The sequence below is a fragment of the Panthera pardus genome, unplaced genomic scaffold, assembly GCF_024362965.1.
Source record: "Panthera pardus isolate Hobbes unplaced genomic scaffold, ASM2436296v1 HiC_scaffold_15, whole genome shotgun sequence".
NCBI lineage: Eukaryota > Metazoa > Chordata > Mammalia > Carnivora > Felidae > Panthera > Panthera pardus.
In genome coordinates this window covers 62,760,753-62,778,438 of record NW_026526710.1, presented here as the reverse complement: position 1 = coordinate 62,778,438, position 17,686 = coordinate 62,760,753, and the positions used below count along the sequence as shown (strand labels likewise).

The 17,686-nt window shown below is 46.5% G+C and overlaps 1 long non-coding RNA gene across 1 annotated transcript; it reads left to right on the top strand.

The window, feature by feature from the left end:
• The first annotated feature begins 8,240 nt into the window (after window positions 1–8,240).
• On the top strand, window positions 8,241–9,908 carry LOC109275794 (uncharacterized). The gene is made up of 2 exons (XR_002084378.2): window positions 8,241–8,836; window positions 9,501–9,908. It is a non-coding gene; the product is annotated as an uncharacterized LOC109275794 (long non-coding RNA).
• The last annotated feature ends 7,778 nt before the right edge of the window (window positions 9,909–17,686 follow it).

Here is a 17,686-nt window from a genome sequence, read left to right as displayed (position 1 = left end):
AAATGACATAGTTCTAGTCTAAGTCCAAAGACCTGGCAAGCAGGATCGCCGATGGTGTGAGCTCTGGTCCAAAAGTGGCCGAAGCGAGCATTGGTGGTTCAGTGGTAAAATTCTCACCTGCCAAAAGTGGCTGAAGACCCAAGAAGAGCCGATTTTTTTTAAGTTTATTTTTTTTGAGAGAGAGAGAGAGAGAGAGAGAGAGCGAGCATGAGCACACAGACAGCAGAGGGAGAAGGAGAGGGAATCCCAAGCAGGCTCCACAAGACCCAAGAACACCCAACCTTTTGTTTTGTTTTGTTTAAGTTTATTTTGAGAGAGGGAGAGAGAGAGAGAATCCCAAGCAGGCTCCACACTGCCAGCATGGAGGACAATGAACTGTGAGATCATGACCTGAGCTGAAGTCAGATGCTTAACTGACTGAGCCACCCAGGCGCCCTGCCAATGTTTTAGTTTGAATCTGAAGGCAGGGTAAGAATTCTGCCCCAACCCAAACAGACAGGCCCACAGAGTTCCCTCTAACTCAGGCTTTCGGTTCTATTCTTCAGTGGATTGGACGAGGCCCACCTACAGCCGGAAGGGCAATTTGCTTTACTTAATCTGGTGATTCCAATGCTAATCTCATCCAGGAACACCCTCACAGATACTCCAGAACAATGTTTGACGGGACGTCTGGACACGTGGTGGCTCAGTCAAGGTGCCATGTAACATTAACCGTCACGCTCTTTACGTTCTTCCATCCAGGTACTCCCTCAGCACCCCCTCATCAAGGTCTGCTGTCATGCAGGGGCCCCAGTTCTGTTGGTACATATCAGCCAGCTCTCGCCAAGTTTTGGGTGTGCACGTTTACTTAGTTCTGGGGGCGATGTGGGCAAGGGGCAGCAGCTTGGGCATGACACACATCATCTCATGAGGCCCCTGTTTCAGGTTCTATCTCCGGATAGAGTCTGGGCAGGGGAAGGCTGCTGTCCTCCAGCAAGAAGAGAGGGCCCCTTATGCCACCCCGGAAGGTGCAGGGGAATCGAGGCTCAAGGCTGTCAGGGGCATTTGCCCAAACATCACCATCCTGAGATTGGCATTTTACGCCTTTCTTATCGGGGCCACGATTTTAGCAAATAAGACCATTGTCAGACTCCGCTGGGGCTCAGTCACCATGACCACTAAATCCTGGGCCTTTGAGCGGTCCACCCTTTGGCTGCAGGGTCTATGGGTCTCTTTAAACACCGCCATGGAAGCTTCTTGCTTTCGCAGCGTGCTCGGAGTTAAAACTAGGCCACACGGAACTTGGCATTGTGTTTCTTCAAGGCTTACAAAGCAGTCACAGAAGCTAGTTGCCCCTACAATCCTTGGAGTTACCAGTGCCCCATACTCTTCTCATATCTGCCGCGCAGTTTGCTGTTTGTTTCAGCCACCGTCGGCCACTGAGGGCTCAACTCCACCCTCCTCTCCCAAGGCGTTCTCTCTCTCTCTAACTGGTGAACCATTTCTCTGGCCAAGAGAAACACATCCCCACATTGTTTCCTTGTATACGGAAAATAGAACACTTCAGACATATTCGTTTTTCTCTTTATCGACAGAATTCCTTTCAATTCGGTGCCAGGAACCGTTTCTTATCTTAGGATTCACGTTTTGGTAACACACGTGCACTTTATGATAGCCGAAAGAGGACATGCGTGAACTCTGGACAGTCCTTCATTTTGATGGTGACCGCACCAACCTACAGCAAATCCCTCTGGCTCTTTCCACCTTCCTTCCTTCCCAGCCCGTTCTAGCCCCTATTTCTGCAAGCTTCTGCAAGGGCTTCATCGTTATCTCCTTGAGTTAGAAATTTGCTGTCTCCGTTATCCTTTGCAAGAACTTTGAACTCTGTCAACTACTGGACTGTCTTGTCCTTTGATTTTAAAAACAACGGCCTCACCGGCTCTAGGGGGTTGTCCTGAGAATTTGTTAGGTTCTGTCTTACAGGGTCCCGTCCAACATTAGCTTGCCTGAAATAGACTGGGTGGGGGTGGCTTATTTGGGGGGTTGACCTCAGGAGGCGGGAAGGAGTGATGTGGGACTGAGACAGGGAGGGAAAAAGGACAAAGTGAAGATGTGCCATCGAGATGTGGGCAACGGCGGGGGCCGGAGGGGGGGGCGCCTGGGTGGCTCAGTTGGTTAAGTGTCCAACTCAGGTCAGGCATCGGGCTCACGGCTGTCAGCGCAGAACCCGCTTTGGATCCTCTGTCTTCCTCTCTCTCTGCCCTTTCCCTGCTTGTGTGCGCATGCTCTCTCTCTCTCTCCCTCTCTCTCTCAAAAATAAAAAAAAAGTAAAACAATAGGGGCGCCCGGGTGGCTCAGTCAGTTAAATGTCCCACTTCAGCTCAGGTCTTGATCTCACGATTTGCGAGTTCGAGCCCCCAAACAAGCTCTGTGCTGACAGCTCCGAGTCTGGAGACTGCTTCTGATTCTGGGTCTCTCTCTCTCTCTCTTTCTGCCCTTCCCCCACTCACCCTTGGTCTGTCTCTCTCTCTGAAAAATAAACATACATTAAAAAAAATTTTAAAAATAATAAAATAAAAAAGTTGTGGGCAATGGGGACTTGATCCACCAGGATCTCTGCAAACAGACAAAGGTTGCAGAGGCTGCAAAGGTCCAGGAGGCTGGCATCTTCCTTTGCTCGAGGGCTGCCCCTGGGGGCATCAGCTTCCCTGTGCTTCCAGGCTGCTCTTACCAGTGAGCTGAGCCATACTGGAAAAAGCCCCCAGGCAGAAAGCGGGAAGAGGCAAGGAGCCCAGGGGAGGAGGCCGGGCGGGCTGGGCTGGGGCTGGGCTCGTAGCTGAGACTGAAACGAGAGGTGGCCAAGGGCATGGGGAGCCGGCCCTAAGGGCGCCTGCCTGGCTCCAGTCTTGCTCGTTCATCTTCCTGAAGGTATCTTCGTGTGGAGCTGGGCTGGATTTGCCTTCTCCCTCACGGTTAAAGCAGTTGGCTTTTCCAGGCCTGGACGAAGAGGTTCAGTTGGGAGTGAGCAGGGGGTTTGGGAGGAGATGGCCTAGGGCATTTTCCCAGCTCAAGGCTCAGGGTCACCTCCTGTCTATCACAAATGACTCAAAATAAGGCCTGTCTCCATGGCTACTTTGTCTCATTGGGCTACAAGTCTGGTTCCAGGAGATTTCCTGTTCCAGGCGCTCCCCCGCCCCCCTTCCCAACCGTAGTGCTCTGCAGGCCCAGCTTTCCCAGCATGCTCTCTGTTCGTGGCCTTTTGGCATTTTCTGAGACTGGCTCCCCCCCCCCCCCCCCAAGCTTTCTCTTTCACTTACTCAGGGTGTTCCTGGCCTGCTCAGTTTGGTTTCTGTTTCCAGTAATTTCCCCTCAACGTGAGGCTCTTTCCTGCTGGAATGAATTGTTTGCCGGCCTTTTCTGAGATTCCCAAGGTCTTAAACGGCCCCACCCCTCCTTTGCTCGGCCCATGTCCCCAGTTATTTTTGTTGTCCCCGTCAACTGCCAGCCTGTGGGACCTTCCTTGCCCATGCAGGACGCTCGCAAATCTGCCGGCCCGGGTTCTGCTCAGAATCCTTCTTCCTCTTGTGGGCGTGAGCATTTTGAGGTGGGGGAGGGTTTTCATTCTTGCGGCCACGTCTTGTTGTGGCTGGGTTGATGGCATTTGTCCATTTCCCAGAGTTTGGTAGATTTCCTGTCGCCTAGTTTGGTTGAAGAGGTTACATGCGGACTTGTTATTTGGTTCTGTTTTCGGTGGGGGCTATCCTCTCCGGTCCACTCGGTGGTCAGGAGGCTTTACAGGGAGATTACAGACTAAACTACCACTGTGGCCACCCTTCAGTCGTATTCTTAATTGATTTTCTTTCTAATTTTCTAAAATATCAATTTAAAGTTATGCATTTTCCGAGGAGCCTGGGTGGCTCATTAGATTAAGTGTCTGACTCTTGATTTTGGCTCATGATCTCACAGCTCGTGAGTTTGAGCTCTGCATCGAGCTCTGTGTGGACTTGTTCATTCTTTCCTTCTTTCTTTCTTTCCTTCTCTCTCCCCCTCTCTCAACATAGGTAAATAAACTTAAAAAAATAAAGTTTTGCCTTTTCCTCTCAATTCCATTTCCGCGGAAGCCCACAGATTGGATACGTAAGGTTCTCATGTCATGTTTTAAAAAATATTTATTTTTGAGCACAAGCCGGGGAGGGGCAGAGGGACACAGAGGATCTGAAGTGGGCTCCGTGCTGACAGCAGAGAGCCTGATGTGGGGGCTCGAACTCACGAACTGTGAGATCATGACCTGAGCCGAAGTCCCATGCTCAACCGGCTGAGCCAGCCAGGTGCCCCTTGGGTCATTTGTTTTTAAGGAGTGGGTCATTTCAGTTTTGGTTTCCTTTTTTAACCCACGATTTTCTCTGCTAGCGAGCTATGGAGATGGCAGTTTCCTGGTACATCACTGGGAACCAGTCAGGGGGTGTCTGCAAAGGTTGCAATGCGTTCTTGCAGGTTCATGGGCAACCAGGGAGCAAGAAAAGGGCTATTCGAGGAGGATTATTTAATAACACCCGCGGGCTGAGCAGGAGGGGTTGCCAGGGAGACAGGAAAGGAGGAGGCTGTTGTAGTGACCCAGGGAAAGGCGACTCCAGCCACAGGAACCTTTGCCCTGGATTTGGCTCCCACTGCCCATCTAGGACAGCCCTGCTTCCTCTGACGTGTGTCCTGTTCAGTTTCCTACTGTGGCCACAGCTACTCTTCCTTGATTCCCAATAGCTGAACGAGTGGCACAGAAATTCCCCTGCCATCTTGTGACTTGGCTCTATCACTCAGCTAGCAACCATCCACACTGGTAAGTCTTGTAATTCCAGACCATTCTACCTGGATTCTGGTTCATATGCTTGCACAGTTATAGATGCCCAGAATTGTCCTGAGAGATCTAATATTCGAGAGGGTTTCAAGCAGTTTTAACAAACTCTCTTGTTCAAATAAAATCTTTGGAAAGTCTTTCAATGTAAAATAGGTAAAAGGAGAATAATGGATTCTCTCAGGACTTCACATTTTTTTTAGTACATTTTTTTAAGTAGGCTTCACCCCCAGCACAGACCCCAACGCTGCTTGAACTCACGACCCTGAGATCAAGACCTGAGACCAACATTTTCTTAATTTATGGAAATGTCATGACTTGTGGAACCGATGAAGTACCGTCCTGAAGCCCCAAGTTCCCTGGAACAGTTTGGAAACCATGGATCTCTCTAAACTCCTCACTTTGCAGATGAGGAAAGAAAACCCAAGAAAAAACTAAAAAGGGACACACACGGAGACACATACAGAGTGGAAGATCTGAGGGGGAGCTCTGGCGTCTTGGCACCTAGAACAGGACCCTTTCTATCACAAGGACCTGCCCTCTGGACCTTAACAGGAATGCGCTCACCAGTTGTTTAAGGAAGCACTCAAGTGCTTTCAAGATGCTCTTTGAAAAGTCGGTTACAGTGCTCAAGTAATTTTGGAAACACCAGCTTCTGATTCCCTACAGCTGATTCTCTCATAGCACGTTAGTGTACTTAAGGCTCTGAGAAGTCCCGCAGTAGAGAAAACTACTTATCTTTGCTTAATCCAGATTTTCCCAATTCTTACAAAATCGACTTTTCCTGGATCTGCTTGTATTCTGCTTTGAAGCCCAGGAAAGGCTTCCCTCAAGGAATGAATCTTTCCGGAGATGAGGACTGGGGTGGAGGGGACTCAGGCATTATCCCGGTAGGTGCAAGATTTCAGGTGTCATCACCTGTACCGCTTCCTTCCCCAAGGACGGAGTTGGCCCAGCCCCTCTGGTCGGTGCAGGGATGGGGCATGAAGGGGTCGGAAGAGGGGAAAGCATTCGGAGTGGATGGTGCAGTCTTCGGATTGCCCCGTGCAATTCTGTACTATTTGTACCTTCTGGAGGCCGAGGTCGCCGGGTAGCATGTGGCCAGCGGTCTGGAACCAGGAGAGACCTCCTAGCTTATTCTTTCATCATTTTGCCTCCTTTCTTTCCTTTGAGTCCACTTCCAAATCCTGTGGTTTTCCCCGTTGATGTGTTTGCTCCTCTCCATTCCTGCCGATCCCTCTCCTCACCTCTGGCATCTGCTTCCGGGCAAAGTCCCCCCCCACCCACCGATGCAGACGCTGCCATTGGGCCGCACACAAGCCGGCCTGCTATTGTCCTCAAAGAGTGTGCGTGCACGCGTGCGAGTGTGACCGCCCAGACCTTTCACAGGGGCCGTTCCGGGGCTGCATCCAGTTCCGTGCCTTTCGTCTCTCCCCCACCTTTCCCCTAACGTCTAGGAGTAGACAGACCCGATTACTTTCACAACCACCAGAGGGCGCAGCGATGACGGCGGTTGAAAGGAGAACCGACAAAACGACTCCTCTTGGCGGCTGGCTTCAGTCTTGGAAACGGACAAAGCTTGAATCCACGTAGGGCAGAGTGGAAATCTGGTAGCTTTGGTCACCGGGCGCGACCTCTTCATCACCTTTATTCCAAGTGCAGTCAGATTCGGTCGCAACAGAACTCAGGGCCACGCGGTGCCGGTTACGCCTCGGCCTCATGCCAGCCCTTCAAACGTGTGCAGGCGAAGAATGTTCGGGAAAGGCTTCCAGAAATGTGAATTCTAATGGGGGTTCCTTTATAATGGGAAGATGGCTATTTGTTCACAGCAGAAAGCAGGGCTGGGGAAAACGGGATGCGCACCAGGACTGTTTAGGGCTAGGCTCCCGAAGGTGGGGCTGTGCCCCGGGCGCTGACGTTAGTTGGGGCTGTCATCTTCGGAATGTGGCCTCAGAGGTCTCCACAGGCCAGACAGACATTGGAGGGTCACGCCAAGAAATGTATTCGTGTGTGCCAGACCCGGAGGCAGCACACGCCGCTTTCCATTTGTCTGAACGAGATCAGTTGGTCCTAATCTAACTGGCCGGGGGGGCTGGGGAATGTGGTTTAGTCCTGTGCCCAAGAAGAAGAGAAAACGGACGTTGTGAGCACTGTCTTTCTGTCACATCTCCCTCTCGAGAGAGATTGCGATAAGGATGAAATGAAATAATATCCGTCAGGGTGTTTTACCCAGACAGGGAGATGCCTTGCACCTGGAAGAAAGGGGCTGCAAGAGCGAGATTGCAGATGAGGTTGTATCTGAACGGGGACGGGGATGGTCCATTTAAGAGTCTGCCCTAGGGCGTGGACTGAGGAACAGGGGAAAGGAGACTGGAGGGGCTGTACTGGTCTTCCCGAACTCATGTGAGTCTTTCACTCTCTGACTCACACATTTATTTCCCGCATTCATTCATTCAGTCACTCATTTACTCTTCACAGATTGTTGTACCTGCCCTGCCCCATGGGGCCCGCTGGTCTATACAATAAACGATGCCACTTCAAGGATTCAGCATTGGCCTTTGTGTTGGCAGACTGGGCAATCAGCAATCACAAGTAAGTCAGCCTTGGGAAAGGGAGCCCCTGTTTTTGGATCCTTGTCACTTTGACCCCTCTGTTCACAGACACATTGAACAAATACTGAGATATCTGAGGACAGAGGTTGGGTGACACGCTGGAGATGGGCCATCCTTTGTAGCTGCTGATTAACACCCCCCCCCCCGTGGGTACACGCCCTCAGGCACTAACGTGAGACCCAAACGGTCACGTGTGCACTTGGGTACGCGTGTCCACTGGTCCATCCCCAGATTTCCTTGTCTCTGATTTTCCACTCTGTTCCTTCCAGGCCCCTGGCAGCTAGCCAAGCCATCTGATACCGCAAAGAAGGTAGTACACATCTATGCCTCGGGCCACCATTCTGCCCACATAAAGTGGGCGACCAAGTGCACTGGTTCCAGCTTGCTCCACTAGAAGAACTACCTTTTACTGTCACCTTTAAGGGGCTTCTCTTAATTTGGGCAACAATACAGGGGCAATCCTATTCTGTGAACCAACACTGAGTTCAGTAAGGAAGAGGGTACCTACAAGGTATCTATAAGTAGGGATTGAGGGAGAGTCAACAGTGTGGCAGAGGTAAGTGAAATGAGAGTCCAGGTGGCTGTTTATATCATTCACTTCACCGTTCGGATTGTGCTAAAGCCTACACTCAAATATACCACTTCCAATGCATGATCGATTGCTGGCGTGTATGTCCAAACTTATGTCTTTGTAGATTAGATAACAACCCAGTTTCGCAAGGGGAAATCAGACTGAATAGTAACGGGGTATCTCGTGGTTGGCTACCGAGTCTCGGTTAGGGTCCAGTATTATACCAGGAGCTGCTTCTCAGACAGTATAGATCTCTACCGTAATGCATGGCCCCGTTCCAGAATCTGTAGGCTCTGTGCTATGTCTCTTCTACTGAGGACCGCACATCTTTATCCAGCGCAGATACCCCAAGGCACCTTTAGATCTGTTGGTCCCATGGCCCAGGCAACAGAGAGCTTGGAACCACAACTTGGACTTGCTCCCCGTTCAAAACTGGTGGTTTTCTGAGTCATCAGAGAAATGGAACAGAAGTTTAGACTACGTTGCCTTCAAAATCCAGAGACACTCCCGGGCATTCTGCCTCTGTCCTAGTGCTATAAGATGCAAAGTGCAGCAGCTTGTTCTTTACCTTCGGGGGATATCCCCACACATCCCAGACAAGTGGACCGCTATAAAACTCACCAATGTGGCGTGCTTCTGAATCTTTGTGGAGTTTATCTCCTACTTTCTCCCATGCAGGTGTCTCAGTGCATTTGGGATACTTGCCAATTCCTGCTCACCGGTTCCAATTACCATAGCGTCACCGATACAGTGGATCAGCATGATGTTCTGCTATATCATGACAGAAAGCAAGAGAGTTAACATAGCCCCGAGGCAAGACAGTGAGTATGTACTGCTGTTCCTGCTAATTAAAGATAAACTTCCTTTGATTCTCCCTGCTGATAGATTGCCAGGCGCTGTGTTGATCTGCCCCAGTAAAGATCCATATTCAGCCCGCAGCTGAAAATGGAGTTAATCGTACAATAGTCCACCGCCAAGGGTGAATTAGATGAGAATTAAATGGGGACCACCTTCCTCCTCTTTCAAATCTTTGATGACGGTGTTAATCTCTGAGATTTCTCCAGAAATGTCATATTGCTTCTGATTCACCTTGGGGGCTGCTGTGGAGTTAGGGAAATTTCAGGGCTTCTATCTGGCCCTTTCTACCATAGTGACCCTTATTCCACACATCAGGCTAATACTGTGAGGGGGTCTCAGTGCTAACCATATGCTAAGTGGATCTGTCCTAACTACATACTTGGGAACTGGGCAAATAACCACAGGGTGGGTTTGCAGATGCACTGGGTCCTCTGTGAGGCTGACTTCGGTCAGGATTCAGGGTCCCGGAATTCCCTTCACCATGGGGTCTGTGTCTGTGAATTGGTCAAGAGGTAAAGGCCACAATTTTTCTCCCAGTGGTTAATTTCAGCCTGCTACTTAGGAAATCTAGATTTTTTTCTGTGTGTATAAATACAACATTCTAATGGTTGCCCATCTGTCTCACCCCCAGGACACAATAATCTATTAATTTACTGCCATGGATCCCTCTGGATCAAGAAACCCTGACTATCACTTCAACTTCCTGCCTATCAAGCAATTATGTTCGTTGGGCCTCTGAAAGCCCCCACTGAACTTCTCCAAAATGTTCATCTCTTCGTCGTCAGTGTGATTTTTACCGACTTAGTAAAGACTATGTCGTTTGAGTGATGGGTTCTTGGACCTTACACGGTAGACCCACGTTTAATGTTCCCACTTCCCTAAGTCTTCTGATCTCTTCTTTAACATGATGCCAAGGTGATTCTGGCATCTCATTCTGGTCACTGTGTCCCCTTGTGGAGTCCAGGCTTCAAATAGCCAGCCTGGCAAGTTATGCAGGTGTTTCTTGACACAAAGTAAAGTGTGAATCATAAATGAATTATCCCGTGTCAGTGAGTTCCCCTCTGTCCAGCTGTGTATGCTGCTGCTACCCTCGGCTAGCATCCCCAACATTTGCTTCCATTTATGCTCCAAAGTTCTCGCCGGCTTTGTAATTTCTTACCTATCTAGACCATTCCTTCCTGAAACAGGGTTTCTGCTTCTCCATCTGCTCTCGCTGAGACCTGACTTTGGTTGTCAGCCTGGAGACAAGGACGGTTAGTGGAGGACAAGCTTGTCTTCAGGAGGACAAGCATCATCTTGTGGAGAAGCTGCTTCAGGCGAGAGCACTGCACATCCTCCAGGCAAGTAGAGGCTAGTCTTCTCTGGCGAGGGGGAAGGTGCTGCCTCTTTGGGAAGGACGGCATAAGGGAACTCAGAGTTTCGAGATGCTCAGGTTCCTTCACCCAAATGTCTCTGTCCCAGATCTCAGAGTCCTCCGCTTCCCTATCAGGGCTCTGACTTGACGTAGAATATTCACCGAGGTTCTGCATTTCAACTTCATGGCAGCTCTGGACCCCCTACAATAAGAGCCTTGCCCTGGTTTTTAGCAGAGTCTCTCCCGAGGCTGCAGGAAATAAAGATTTCCTTCAATACTACCATAGAGGGTATCTGGATTTTAAATCATGCCTTAAATTGACTTCCCTGAGCTGTTATTTATCCAAGTATCTTTAATGATGCCATAAGTACCCATCCTAACCCACAATCCTTGTAATTATTGTTGTTCCTATGATGATTGAGTGCTGTGACCCCTTGTGCTCCCAATGCCTTGACCTCCTTCCATCTGCGCTCTCTCCCTACTAACTGCAATGAAAGTTGAAGAGTTCATGAGTCTCCCAAATGCCAACGGATTATTCCCATTCCGTGTACCTCTAGTGGTGGAGTACCATTTACCTTTAGACAGGCGCCCCATCCACCCCCTAATTCCATCTTGAAAATTGCTTCCGAGAACTACTCTCGGACAATTGCTTCACCTGCATCTTGTAGAAAGCAGGGCTTTCACCGAGGGCTAAAATGCTGATGTGACATTTGCAAAGTGGAAGACCCGTGAGATGAGGGTGAAGAAAGTGGAAAGTGAGCCAAGGAGCGTATGAAACTCTGCAATATGTGACCGTACTGGCTATTGCTTCACAACAAGCCACAAAAAAGACGTGCAACTCAGTTGGCATGCACATTAATGCTGCACGTTGGATTTTCTCCAAAAGGATTTCAGAGAGGAACTAGTCCTCAGGGTAGTCCACAGAAGGGAGACATGAGGAAAAATTTGTCAGGCGGCTCCCTTCCACCTTCCATTTCCTAATGGATGCTCAGCCCCCTGCGTTATTATTTGCCTCCATGGCAGCTGCTCAGGGAGCCAGATGCCATGGTCTGGGTGTAGCACGTTACCCAAGTCTAGAAATGCCTCCGTACCTCAGTATGGTACACGGTCCATGCTGGCCATGCAGCCTGGGGACTCTCTTGGGTTCTTGCCACCTTGGGGAGGTTGTTAAAAGCAGTGGCAGCAACATGGTTCAGGAGACAAGCAGAACCTGGGGGAAGGAAGCCAGGAGCAGTAATCCAAAGAGGCACAAGGTCTGTGTCACATGCACTATGCCTCGGGAAAACAGGGACAAATTAGGTTCACGTCACTCAATAATTCTTACCTTGGAGGCTATTTAGCCAGATGCAATTTTGTGACTTTCAAGGGCTCAACGCACTAGAAGACTTCAGCATGTGAACATGGTCCACGAAGGCATCCAGGTGTGCCTAATTTTGTGCAACAGCCCTGCTCCCGAGAAGTAAGGAAAAGCTCCACGTTTCCAGGAGCCTGGCGGATAACTCTTTTGTAAGGCGTGAGTTCCTTTGTCGATGGGAACGATCGTGTTCTAATCAGCAGGGGGAAGAGTTCAGTTCCAGCCTAATAGGGTTTCTTAAAGGTTCACGTTGCCCACTGTTGTGTCTTGAACTCAAAAATCTAATTTGTTGTTTACCTTGGCCAGACTGAATTTTGGCTCCCTGAAGATAAAGCCAGTGGCTTCCAGATGTTGGGTGTTCTCAGGTGAAATTGAAGGGCATGCATGTTTCTCAGGAGACGGTTCCTGGCTGGCTCTTGTGGACTGGGTTTTATGGAGCTAGGACAGTGAAAAACGCCAGTGAAGAAAAACCAGAGGGAAGCTTTCACCAATGTTTGATGACCTCGGGACATGCCAGTGACAAGATAATGATGAATTAAGCTGATTTTGCTCAACAGTGCCAACCTTTTAGGGTTTAATGGAAAAGATAATCATTGTAGTGACAGGCTCACATTTCCACAGTAGAAAAATAATACTTTTCGCCGTGCAAATATTGAGGTGCTTTCTCTCTCTTCCATAGCTTCATTTCTTCACAGAGGGAGTTACACCGTGAGATCTGATTGACAACCATGGGTGAACCGTGTGATGTTAGCCTTAAATATTCTCAGAGCCGTGTTACTTTAATAAGAGTGATATACAACTCTCTTAGCACCTGCTGGAAAACTGAGGTCTATTGCAGAGTTGAAGCCAACTGCACCTATAATTGAAGGTACGCAAAGAGCCCTGTTTTCTGCCTTAGCTGTGCCTTCTCAATGGGCTTTCTGTCTTCCCTGTGTTGACTCTTTGCCTGGATCTATGGCTGCCTGACTCTTACCTGCTAGATCTGGGGATCTGTCCCCATGGTTCTCGAACTCAGCTGTGAATCAAAAAAATCCCAGAAACTTAAAAAAATACAGATACCTAGGTTTATCTCCTCACTGAATCAGAATCTCTAGGGATGGAGTCTAAGGGTCATCCCTGTAACTTTGAAAGTTCCCTATGTAATTCTAACGCTGCAGTGCCATCATTAGGCAATGGTTAGTAATGGCCTATTTTTACCATGCTGGTCCTTTTCAGTTACTTTCTGGATTCAACTTTTGAGGCCACTTCTACATGCCTCCTTGGTAAATGTGGGGTCCTCATGGGTTTAATAGAGACAGGAACATTTATCCGTATGTTCAGCTATGTATGTACGTATACATACAAAACTACCTATGTATCTTTAAAAAATTTTTATTTTATTAATTTTTTTTATTTTTAGAGAGTGAGAGTGAAAGCACGCAACTGTAAGCAGGGGAGAGGGGCAAAGGTAGAGAGAGAGAATCTTAGGCGCACTCCATGCTCAGCACAAGGCCCGATGTGGGGCTTGATCCCACAACCCCGGGATCATCACCTGAGCCGAAATCAAGAGTCGGACGCTCCCCTGAGCCACCCAGGCGCCCCTGTATTTATGTATCTATCCACCCTTCCATCTACCGAAATAATATTTATTTTTGGTGCCTCCTAAGGGATGACTGTTAGTAGAAACCCAGAGGGTTACATGAGCCTTAACTTGTGGGACTTTGTATCAGCTACTAAGTCTCTGTTCGTTTGTGAGTTCCTTGGAGGTAGAGACCACATTGCTCCACATGGTTGTGTCTTAAGTAGTGGCAGAATTGTGGAAAATGCTTGACACTTTTATTATTGAGATGGAATGAAAACAGAGTTACAAACTCATGTTCTCTATCTCTTCCAGCATACAAACAACACAGAAGTACTGGGTATCTTCCAAAGGCTCCTTGCTCATGGGCATGGGTATTCGATAAACTTTAATCTGCTAACTTGAAGTCTGAAAGTCAGGGTAGGGTCACGATGGCTACTTGGGAGGCATTAGAATGGAAGATGTTGACAGGAGGAAATTGGGAGTAGAAACCTTAAGTGAGGGAGATATATTTAATTCTAGAAATATATCGGATATATTTAATTCTAGAAGGACAGCCTTTCCTCTTTTATGGAAGTTATGTTCTGCCTTAAAGCTGCAGAAGTTTGGAATGATGAATACCCGAGCAGCCCTGCTGTGCTGCATGGTATTGGTCTGGCTTTGTGATTGAGGATGGAGGGTAGCGAACAGGGTGCAGTCTGATTTGGAGGATGTGGGAGAGGGCCCTACAGAAACACGAGATGCTCTACATCTGTGTACTTCATCCGTTAGAGCCCTTAGCATATTAATCATAGTTGTTTTAAATTTCTGGTCTGATAATTCCAATATCCTTGCCATAGTTAGGTCTGGTCAATGTAAGCAGAAAAATGGAAATTCTAAGAAAGAATAAACGATAAATGCTAGAGGTGAAAAATCCTGTAACAGAAATGAAGAATGCCTTTAATGGGCTGATTAGTAGACCAGCCACGGCGGAGGAAAGAACCTATGAGCTTGAGGCTATGTCAATAGCAACTTCCAAAACAGCAAAGCAAGAAGAACAAACACTGAAGAAAGAAAACAGGATATCCAAGAGCTGTATGACAACCATAAAAGGTGTAACATACAATATAATAGGATTTACCAGAAAGAGAAGAAAGAGAAAGGACGAAAGGAATACTTAAAGCGATAATGACAGAGGATTTCTCCAAGTCCATGTTGGGACCCCAAATTACCCAGGAAGCTCAGAGAACCCCAGCAGTAAACAATGCCAAAACCAAAACAAACCAAACGTACACCCATGTCTGAATATAATATTCAGACCGTTGAAAATCAAAAACAGAGAAACAATCCTGAAAGAAAGAAGTCAGTGTGGGCGTGGGGGGGAAACACCCTACCTATAGGGAGCAAAGATAAAATTAATTCAACTTCTCCTCAGAGACCATGCAAGTAAGCAGAGAGTGGAATCACATATTGAATGTGTTGGGAGACAAAAAGCTACCTATCTAGAATTCTGTACCCTGCACAATTAGCCTTCAAAAGTGAAGAGGAAATAAAGACTTTGGACAAAATCAAAAAAGGAGGGAACCTGTTGCTAGTGGACCTGCCTTGCGAGAAGTGTTAAAAGAAGTTCTGCAGAAAGAAGAGAAATCATAGGTCAGAAACTCAGATCTACATTAAGAAAGGAAAAGCACGGGAGAAGGGACAAGTGCAGGTGAAGTAAGCATTTTTATTTTTCTTATTCTTAATTGCTCTACGAGGCTCAGCTAACAGCTATTCAAAATAATAATAGCAATGCGTTTGAATATATATTATATATTATATATTAATATATATATTATTATAAGGTACTTGCACTGCCTGTGAAGCAGTTTAGTGTTATTTAAAAATGGACTTTTGGGGCGCCTGGGTGGCGCAGTCGGTTAAGCGTCCGACTTCAGCCAGGTCACGATCTCGCGGTCTGTGAGTTCGAGCCCCGCGTCGGGCTCTGGGCTGATGGCTCGGAGCCTGGAGCCTGTTTCCAATTCTGTGTGTCTCCCTCTCTCTCTGCCCCTCCCCCGTTCATGCTCTGTCTCTCTCTGTCCCAAAAATAAATAAAAAACGTTGAAAAAAAAAAAAATAAATAAATAAATAAAAATGGACTTTGGTTGTAAATGTATACTGCATACTTTATTTTTAAAAAAAATTTTTTTTTAACATTTATTTATTTTTGAGACAGAGAGAGACAGAGCATGAACGGGGGAGGGGCAGAGAGAGAGGAAGACACAGAATCGGAAGCAGGCTCCAGGCTCTGAGCCATCAGCCCAGAGCCCGACACGGGGCTCGAACTCACGGACCGCGAGATCGTGACCTGAGCTGAAGTCGGACGCTTAACTGACTGAGCCACCCAGGCGCCCCTATACTGCATACTTTAGGGCAACCACTTAAACAAGTTAAAAAGCGAAGTACAGCCTGTATATTAATGAAGGAGAGATAATGGAATCATATAAACTATTCAATTAAAACCACAAAGGCAGAAAAAAGGAGGAAGAAAAAATAGGAACAAAAGACAACCAAAAGAAAACAGTAAAAAGAAAATACAATAGGCATTAATCTAACTATATAGTGTTTATTTATTTTTGAGAGAGACAGAGACAGAATGCGAGTGGGTTAGGGGCAGAGAGAGAGGGAGACACGGAATCCAAGGCAGGCTCCAGGCTCCGAGCTGTCAGCACAGAGCCTGACATGGGGCTTGAACTCACGAGCTGTGAGATCATGACCTGAGCCGAAGTTGGACGCTCAACCGACTCAGCCACCCAAGTGCCCCTAATCTAACTATATAAATAATCACTTTGAACATCAGTGGTTTTAATGCACCAGTTAAAAGACAGAGATCATCAGAGTGGGTTAAAAAACAAGACTCAACTATAGGTCATCTACATGAAACCCACTTCAAATATAAATATGCATACAAGTAAAAGGATGGAGAAAGATACACCATACTAACATTGGCATTTCATAATGATAAACAACTCAGTTCCCCAAGAAGGTATAACACCCTATGATGTGTATGAGCCTAACAATAGTGTCAAAATACAGGAGGCAAAACTGATAGAGCTGCAAGGAGAAATCCAGGAAGCTCAGAAAACACTAGCAGGATAAATGCCAAAAAAAAGATGAATCCGCTATTGTTACTGGAGACTTCAACACCTCTCTATCAGAGATGGACATATCCAGTAGGCAGAAAATCAGTAAGGACATAGTTGAAATCAATAGCACCACCAATCAGCCAGGTGTAATTGACATACATTGACTATTTCATCCAACAGCAGCAGAATACACATACTCTCAAGCTCACATAAACAGTCCCCAAGATAGATCCCATTCGGGGCCAGAAAACAGAACTCAACACATTTAAAATAGTAGAAATCCTATGACTGGGAGCACCTGGTTGGTTCAGTTGGTGGAGCACGTGAACCAACTGAACCAACTGAATGTGATATCGGGGTCGTGGGTTCAAGCCCCATGTTGTGTGTAGAGCTGACTTTAAATAAATAAATAAAGTTAAAAAAAAAAAAAAAAGAACTCATATATCTGCTCTCAGACCACGATGGGATTAAACTAGAAATCAGTAACAGAAAGATAGCTGGAAAGTTCCAAAATAATGGAGATTAAACAACAGATGGGTCAAAGAAGAAATCTCAAGAGAAATTTAAAAAATATTTTGAACTAAGAAATGCAAAGACAACTTACACATTTTGTGGGATAGAGTGAAAGCAATGTTTATTGGGAAATTTGTAGTAATGAATAATATACTATAGTATTTAGAGTATTGAAGAAAGATCTAAAATGAATAATCTAAGCTTCTAACTTAGGAAACTAGAAAAAGAAGAGCAAATTAAATCCAAAGTAGAAAAGAAGAAATAGAAGAGAGAGGAAATGAGAAGAAAAGAAGTAATAAGAATTAGAACAGACATCAATGAAATTGAAAATGGGGTATCAATAGAGAAAATCAATGAAGACAAGACTAGCCTGTTTCTCTGAAAAGATCAATAAAACCAATAAACTGCTAGCTAGACTAAGATAAAAATAGAAGACACAGACACAAAAACTAAAACCAAAAATAAAAGAGGGGACATCACTACAGATCTCATGGGTATTAAAAAGATATTAAAGAATACTATGAATAATTCCATGCTCACAGATTTGATAACCTAGATGAAATGGACTAATTCCTTGAAAGACACAATCTTCTAAAACATGCAAGAAGAAAAAGACAATATATTAGAATAAAAAATTAATTGATAAAAAATTGAGTCATTAATAAGTAAGCTTCCAAAAAAGAATGCACAAGGCCCAGATGGGTTCACTGGTGAATTCTTCACGAACCCAAGGAAGGAGTTATACCAACATTCTATAATCTCTTCCAGAAGAAAGAAGCAAAGGAACACTCCCTAACTCACTCTATGAGGTCAACATTATCTCAATACCAAAAGCAGACAAAGATGTTACAAGAAACAAACTAACAAACAACAACTATAGACCAATATCTCTCATGAACGTAGATGCAAAAATTCTCAAAAATATTACAGAAAT